We start from the raw sequence: 9,199 nt of genomic DNA, 5'->3' as shown, positions 1-9,199 counted from the left end.
AATCCAGATTCAGCGTATATTTGTGATTCATTTGGACTTTAAAACAATTGTAAATCCATTTTTTTTGCAAGCGTTTCAGACCAATCTCCGTTAACAATGTTGAAGCTACCAATAACTTTTCACATTTGTAGGACATTGATGTCGTGGAGTGATTTGGGTGCTTCAAATCTCCTTCATACCTACCTTAAGTTTATCTTCTGTCTTATATATAATGCAATCAACCCTTGCATGCTCCAATGCTTGCTTCTTTTGAGCTTGCGTGTCTGCTTGCACTCCTCACGCTCCAATTTATGTTCAAGATAAGATAAATTGGAGTTGAAGTGCTTTTTTACCAGGTCTCTTTAAATTTTGTAGGTTTTTTCATATTCAAATTTAAAATTTAAAGATAAATTTCAAATTTTCATAGGTGGGATTACATTAAACCTAGAGTTTTACTGAGCATGTCATGTTCATCGCCGCAATAGGAGTTGAATAACCTTGACCCCTCCCTTATCATTAGCAATATTCTACTCAGTCCCAGTGTTCGAGAAAAAATGTCTCAGCTTAATATCGTGCCATTTTAGATTTCAATAATGCGGTTGAGAGCAAGCGCAAAAGGAGAAAAATAGTGTATGAAATTAAAAAAATTCCTCTTGGCAAATGCAAGAAATTTTTTTTTGTATGTTTTGGGAATGGTTTTCCTCGTCATTTCTATTGACCTACAAATGTTTTGTACTAAGAATAATAATTAGACACATTTCCAATTGTCTATCACTAATACGACTCAAACATTTGAGGCAATGATGAAGGGTTTCGTCACGTGTGCTAACAGTATTGTTGCCGATTGGGCAAGAGTTGGAAACCGTGGATCTTGCCATGGATCCCTCGGCAGCCAGGTAGCACTGGAGAAGAGCAGAAGAGATGTTGGACGAGTGGGCACTCGCCAAAGAGAGAGAGAGAGAGAGAGAGAGAGAGAGAGAGAGAGCATAAGCAAAGGAAGATGCCGCTTACGGGCCATTTCTTCCCAAAGAGTGGCAACCGCAAAAATTGGGTCAGTGAATGATGGGCTCTAATGTACATGCAAATGCTAATGGATACTGCAATTTTTATATAAGTTGCCGATTGGGCAGAGTTGGAGACACACTGGATCTTGCCATGGATCCTGAATTAGCAGGTAGCCATTGGAGAAGAGCATAAGAGACACTAGACGAGTAGGCACCCAGCACACAAAGAGAGAGAGAGAGAGAGAGAGAGAGAGAGAGAGAGAGAGAGAGCATATGCAAAGGAAGATGCCGCTTACGGGCCATATCTTCCCAAAGAGGCAGCAACCGAAACAATTGGCTCAAAGTAGATGCAACAGGTGGAAATGGCTCCTCCTCTTTACAAAAATAAGCAGCCACTAGAAAAGAGAGCGGCACATATGTTACATGCATGAGCATGCTAATGGCTATTACATCTACCTATATAAGCTGTCAATTAGGGCAGCAGAGCGAGAGGCTGACAGCGGCGATGAAGATGTGGAGTTGGAGGGAGAGGCTTTCAAAGAGAAGAAAAATGAAGGGGTTGATGAGGAGAAGGGCGGCATGGAGGGGAATAATCTACAACCACCATCATGTAGTAAGGGAAGTTGGGTCACCTAGGAACGTGCCTTCCACGTGGAAATATCTCATTCCCTTGAGGGTAGCAAGACTCACCCATTGGTTGTTGCAAGGCCTCCATCATTGTGAGCATAGGGAGCACTTGCCTCTGCGCACTAAATGTATGTGATCATAGAGTAGTGGATTGTCGAGAGCCAGGTCACACTCTCTAAAACGATGATCGCTTGCTATCAAGGAAGTCATTGATGGTTGCTGCCACGGCCAAGCAATGCTTGGAAGGTTGTCGGGGAGGGAGAGGTTGGTGGTGGCAATAAAGATGTGGAGTTGGAGGGAGAGGCTTTCAAGGCCATTTCGGAACCTATGTCTGATCAGATAATGGCCGGTTGGAGGGGCTCTGGCCTTGCACGTTCCATCTCTCTCTCTCTCCTCTCCTCTCTCCCTCTCTCTCTCTCTCTCTCTCTCTCCTCTCTCTCTCTCTCTCTCTCTCTCTTCTCTCTCTCTCTTCTCTCTCGGCTAAGTGGGATAAATTGTTCGATACTTGGAAAGGTCATACAGTTTTGGGTTTAGAAGCTCTAAACCCAAATATCACCTTATAAATATGATGTGTGTCATGGTAAGAGCCAGAGAGACCCCTCACATGATATTTTATTTTTAAAATAAAATGTTAAAGTTGGAGTTTCATTAGAAGATCCTTACAAGGACCCCTTCCCGCCCTTGAAGCAGCAAGCCCCTGTTGTAACAATGTGAGCTCCTCCTCCTCCTTCATGTGGGTTACAAGTGACTATGATTAGTGCGGATCTATATGACGTGTCAGCATCACTACCAAAGTACATTGTTATGTTGATTTGACAAGTGCCAGAGCGTCTAGCCCATCCGCCTATCGGTGTTGTCATGGAGTTGTTTCGCCTGCCATGAAGTAGTTCTACCTACCTTATTAGTGCCAACTCTTGACATACTTACACATGTCGTTTATTTTATCACTTTTGGAATTTGTGTGTCATACTTTGAAATTTGAAGGGTCAGTGTGAATAGGAGAAAAGCAATTCTAAAGATGCCACAATGAAGTAGCTGTATTCACAAAAAGTGTCTCTCGATCAACTCACAATCATGTCGCAAATGCCTCTCAAGAGCAGGAAGAAAAGAAAAAGTCCCACCTGGATTCTAATAAAAATAGTGTAAGAAACTATGTCCTATTTTTAAATCTGAAAGGTGTGTTAAATTTGAAAGATGTGTTCTCGCTCTGAGCTCCCTCCTCCTCCGATCTCTATTAGTCTTTATACAGCCACAAACAAAAGCCGAGAGAGAGAGAGAGAGAGAGAGAGAATGATTTTCTTGATCTTCTTTTGTGAAATGTATCAAGAGTGAGGAGGTTGAGGGTAAGAGGGGCCATGCCGCCACCGAAGGCGGCGCCGTTTTACTAGTGGCTATAATGGCATCCACATTCCATCCGTATGAGCGAGAAATGATCAATGGCATATGCAATGTGTGCAATAATGATCGAGGGAATATGAAACATATATAGAAAAGCATTTCTAGTTTAAAGTAAAATATGCATGGTGTATGTGTTAGCACATCTCTTTCGAAAGTAACAATCCCTTCCAATTAATGCAGGAGAAATTTTTCTCTCAAAAACGTTTGTGCTCATGCATCTAAATGTATAAATGAGTGTGTCCGGCCTAGGGTAAAAGTCCCCATTTAGAGATGGTGAATTGGGAAGAGCGATCGCAAAGCCTCTACTCCCTTGATTTAAGCTCGGAGGAGCTCAATCGAAAGCTCTGTGCAGCGGGTTTCTGCAGTAGAGACGACATCGCGTTCGACAACTCGGACGGCAAAGAAACAATGCGATCTCTACGTCCTCGTGTAACAAAAAGACGGGTCGTCAGACGACTCTCAGGGGTATATAGAGCCCACCGCTGCCAGTGTTAGGAAATAAGACGTAGCTAAATAGATAATTGAGTAGATTACTTAATGGAGAGAGACAGATTTATATACACGAGATATAGAGTATAGAGAGAAGAGAGAGAGAGAGAGTACACACGATATACGTGGTTCACCCAATGTGGGCTACGTCCACGGAAAGCAGCCACTCAATGGCTTTAGTACTTCAAAACAAGAAGTAGTTTACAAAGGGATTATACCCTAATGGAGCTCCCGCCTTGCTTCACTCTCTCACCACCTCACACTCACCTTGTTGCATCAACTTCACACTATGAAATGTGTGTAGAAATGGCCTCCTTTTATAGGCCAAAAGGGCTGCCCTCTCTTATGAGAGACAGCCATGTGTAGCCGCCCTTGTGCGAATAAGTCCAAATCGGACCCTCCAATCCGCCCATGTGTGGCCGCCCTTGAGAAGACAAGTCCGCTTTTGAATTCGGCCACCGGCCATTGAATTCGGCCACCGGCCACCGGCCATTGACTTCCGACCACCGGCCACCGGCCATTGACTACCGGCCACCGGCCAACCGACCGGTTGTTTTCCGACCACTTTCCGGCCGCCGTCCGGCCATAAATTCCGGCGAAAAGGAATATTCCGGCGAAAAAAGTCTCGGGGGCCTCCGCCCCCGAGGCCTTTAAAGTTGCCCCTGATTCTTGTCCGTGAAAATTTTGGTTTCCGGTGAGTGATTTTCCTTCACGCACGATGGCTTCTCCTCATAATGGGGGCCTTACAAATGTGCGCTTTTACCACAGAAAATTACAAGGGTAAATCAGGCTCCATACTTAACAATCTCCCACTTGGAGACTGATCTCCAAACCAAACCTGTGACTGCTTTCCATTCTGGCTTCTTATCCTTGAATGCCGATTGAAGATGAGCAAAAGCTCAACTTCTCCTTGTTGACCACCTTTGTAAACATGTCTGCAGGATTTTCACTTGTATGCACCTTTCCTAGCTTTAGTTGTCCCTCTTCCAAAAGAGTGCGTATGAAGTGATATCTCACCTCAATGTGCTTTGTCCTTGAATGAAAGGCTGAGTTCTTCGCAAGATGGATAGCGCTTTGGCTATCACTGTACAAGACACAATTGTCTTGTTTGAATCCAAGCTCTTCTAAGAATCTGTGAAGCCACAGAATTTCTTTGCTTGCCTCCGTCATTGCTACATACTCTGCTTCCGTGGTAGAAAGTGAAACCACTTTCTGCAGCTTTGAAGCCCAGCTTACTGCTGTGCCTCCAACCGTGAACACATAGCCAGTAGTGCTCCTTCGAGTATCTTTGTCACCTGCCATATCTGCATCAGCATACCCTTCTAGAAATATCAGTTCCTCCAAAATACAAAGCATTTGTTGTTGTCCCTTTTAGATACCTAAGTATCCACTTCACAGCTTGCCAATGCTCTTTACCTGGGTTGTCCATGAACCTACTCACAACTCCCACTGCATGTGCAATGTCTGGCCTTGTCCAGACCATAGCATACATTAGAGAACCTACCGCTGCAGCATATGGAACTTTAGACATATAGGCTATCTCCTCTTGTGTCTTTGGACACATATCCTTCGTTAGTTTAAAATGACCAGCCAAAGGTGTAGAAACTGGTTTTGCATTTTGCATTGCAAACCTTTCTAGTACCTTCTTGATGTAATCTTCTTGAGATAGCTTTATTGTCTTCTTCGTCCTGTCCCTTGATATTTTCATACCAAGTATCCTCTTTGCAGCACCTAAATCTTTCATTGAAAAAGATTTGGACAGCTCCTCTTTTAGGTCTTTGATGTCCTGCATGTTAGCACTTGCAATCAACATGTCATCAACATACAACATTAGGATGATGAATTTCCCATCTCCCAAATTCTTCGTGTAGACGCAGTGATCCGAGTTGCATCTTGTGAATCCATGATCCAACATCCATCGATCAAACTTCAAGTACCATTGTCTTGATGCTTGCTTTAAACCATACAAGCTCTTCTTTAATCTGCAAACCATTTTCTCCTTACCTTTTACTTCATACCCCTTTGGTTGAAGCATGTAGATTTCCTCCTCTAAGTCACCGTGAGGGAATGCCGTATTTACATCCATTTGCTCGAGATTTAGATCATGAGCAGCCACAAGGCTTAAGACAAGCCTAATTGAGTTCATTTTTACAACAGGAGAAAATATTTCATTGAAGTCAATACCTTTCTTTTGAGAAAAACCTTTTACCACAAGCCTAGACTTGTACCTTTTCTTCCCACCTTCTTCTTCCTTTAGCTTGTACACCCATTTGTTTTGAAGTGCCCGCTTACCTTTAGGCAACTCAACCAACTCCCATGTTTGGTTGCGATGTAGTGATCCATCTCCTCTCCACTTGCATGCTCTTCGTCCATTCTTCTTTGGATTCATGTTGCATAGCTTCTTCATATGATTCCGGCTCTCCAGAATCTGAGATCAAGAGATGGTTGAAGGAAGGAACAAACCTTTCTGGAGGTCTACTTGCTCTTGTAGATCTTCGGGGAATAGGTTGAGGCTCCTCATTTGGTTGACGTTGTTGCACATTGTCACCGTTTGCAGTCCTTGAGTCTTCACCGTCCTCAAGCTCCATGTACTCATCACCTGTTTCTTTTGTTTGTTTTCTTTCCAAGTAATCTTTGTACATATTTTGTTCGTTAAAAATTACATCCCTACTCCTTAAGATTTTACCATCTTCAGGATTCCATAGGCGATACCCAAAGTCTCCTTCTCCATAGCCAATGAAGAAACACTTTTTGGACTTTGCATCTAACTTTGATCTTAGGCTTCTATCTATGTGCATGAAAGCCTCACACCCAAACACTTTGAGAAATGCATAATTCACCGGTTTACCTGTCCATGCCTCTTCTGGAACTCCCCCATCCAATGCCGTTGAGGGTGACCGATTGATTAAGTACACAGACGTACTTACAGCTTCCGCCCAAAGCTCAAGCGGTAGGCCTGCATGTAGCCGCATGCTTCGTGCTCGTTCCATGATTGTCCTGTTCATCCTTTCCGAAATCCCATTTTGTTGAGGTGTCCTTGGGGTTGTCCTTTGCCTCCGAATGCCATTGCTAGCACAAAAGCTTTCAAAAGCTTGGCTGCAATATTCGCCTCCATTGTCGGATCTGAGGCATTTAACCTTGGTACCTGTTTCATTCTCCACAAAGGCTTTCCACCTTTGAAATATGGAAAATACATCGGATTTATTCTTCATGACATAAACCCATGTTTTCTAGTCGCATCGTCTATGAATGTTACATAGTACAATGAGCCACCAAGTGATGGTGTACTTGCAGGACCCCAAACATCAGAATGAACCAACTCAAGTTTTTTATTTTTTCTTTCATTTCCTGATTTTTGAAATTTTACCCTCTTTTGTTTACCATAAACACAATCTTCACAGAACTCTAAGTCCACTTCTTTCAAACCTGGTAGAAGCTTCTTTGTTTGAAGGATTTGCATTCCTTTGGCACTCATATGCCCAAGTCGGTAGTGCCACACCGCACTGTCAACTTCTGTAGTTGCTGCACAAGCTGAAGGTTGCGTGCTAACAGTACACAAGTAAAGTGTACCGACTTTTTCACCCTTGGCAACCACCAAAGATCCCTTTGAGATCTTCCACCGTTTGTTTCCGAATGCAATGTTGTGACCTTCATCGTCCAATTGTCCTGTAGAGATCAAATTTTTGCGAAGAGAAGGAACATGCCTAACATCTTTAAGCTTCCATTCATTTCCGTTAGCAGTTTTGACAGAAACTGTACCTTTGCCGACAATCTCACAAGCTTCATCATCTCCCAAGTATACATACCCAAAATTACCTTTGGTGTAGTCTTGGAAATGTTGCTTGTGTGGTGTCGCATGGAATGAAGCCCGGAATCTACTATCCAGGAATTAGACACATTGTCTAATGAGAGAATTAGAGCATCTTGCTCTACTTTACCTGCCACATTGGCCTCCGATGTTGGCTTGTTGTCTTGAGACTCTGTCTCCTTCTTCTTCTTGGACCAGCAATCCTTCTTGACGTGGCCCTTCTTGCCGCAGTTCCAACATTCAAGAACTGACTTTGTGCGTGACTTGCTCCGCCTTGAGCGATCACGACCCTTTTGGTTTTTGAACCTCTCCTTAAGGCCTTCCTCTTGTTTCCACTGATAGTGCAGCACTTGATGATTCTCCTGTGCTTCTCCTTCGCATTTCCTCGCTTAGGAGAACACCCACAACATCATCAAACTTAAGAGTATTTGTGCCAGAGATAGAATTACTTACAGCCATCACAAGGCTGTCCCAACTATCCGGTAGAGATGATAGTATAAGGAGAGCTCGCACTTCGTCATCGAAATTGATTTTCACTGATCGAAGTTGACTTATGTTTGTGTTAAAGTCATTTAGGTGTTCTGCAACTGAACCATTCTCTGCCATCTTTAGATTGAACAAGCGCTTCATAAGAAATACCTTATTGGATGCCGATGGTTTCTCGTAAAGTCTCAAGTGACTTCATCAAGTCCTCCGTGTCTTCATCTCCGAAACATTGAAGGCCACCGTTGACCCAAGCTTAACCGATTGTTCCCAGTGCCTTTTTCGGACAATCCACTTAGTTTCACCCAAGCTTCATTCCTGGTCATGGATAGATCACCCAGGTTCGGGTTTATAAGCGGTGACAATTGCCCCAGCAAGACTCGCTTTCGCTACGGCTCCGGGGGTTCTCCCCTTAACCGGGCCACCGCCTACAAGTCGCCGGCTCATTCTTCAACAGGCACGCGGTTAGAGATCTCATTCTCCTCCCACTGCTTGGGAGCTCGCGGTTTCATGTTCTATTTCACTCCCCGACGGGGGTTCTTTTCACCTTTCCCTCACGGTACTGCTTCGCTATCGGTCACTCAGGAATATTTAGCCTTACAAGGTGGTCCTCGCTGATTCACACGGGATTTTGCGTGCCCCATGCTACTTGGGTTGGAGCGTGAGCTAGCTGTACTTCCGGCTACTGGACTATCACCATCTGGGGTGCAGCACTCAACTGCTTCGCCTAGTAAAACGAAGCCCTCATCACTCTCCCACAACCCCGTCTTCACGGTTTAGGCTCTTCCCGTTTCACTCGCCGTTACTAGGGGAATCGCTTTTGCTTTTTCCTCCTCCGGCTACTAAGATGTTTCAGTTCGCCGGGTTGTCTCTTGTCTGCTTCTGAATTCAGCAGGCAGTTTGGAAGGTTAACCTATTCGGGAATCTCCGGATCTATACCTATTTTCGGCTCCCCGAAGCATTTCGTCGTTTGCCACGCCCTTCTTCGTCTCTGGGTGCCTAGGTATCCACCGCAAGCCTTTTGTCGTTTGAACTTCGTCGTCGAATCCTCCGCCACCTCGACGCGCTACTCCACCTGCGATGCGGGGATTTTATCAACGTTCATAGGGAATTGGTTGTGGGTCAAAGTGCCCCGCTCACCTCACCGGCGTATCAAGCTTCTTCCGTAATACTAATACTAGTGTGTGAGATTCCATCGACTTGAATCACAGGTTGGAGATAAGCGGACTCGAACCGCTGGCATCCGCCACGGGGTAAGCTACCGTCTTTCAGTCCTACCCGAGAGATTCTACCACGCAGGCCGGCGATAGACAATGACTCCCCCCCCCGAACACGGCCTACGACTTTCATCGTACCGTGCTCTCCGAGGGAACAACTACCCCCGAGTAAAGTAAAGAGGAGCGGTAAAGAA

This window comes from Adiantum capillus-veneris, unplaced genomic scaffold (genome assembly GCF_014529385.1).
Source record: "Adiantum capillus-veneris isolate H3 unplaced genomic scaffold, ASM1452938v2 Hic_scaffold_325, whole genome shotgun sequence".
Taxonomy (NCBI): domain Eukaryota; kingdom Viridiplantae; phylum Streptophyta; class Polypodiopsida; order Polypodiales; family Pteridaceae; genus Adiantum; species Adiantum capillus-veneris.
The sequence above is the reverse complement of the archived record's forward strand: the minus strand, read 5'-3'. Positions refer to the sequence as shown.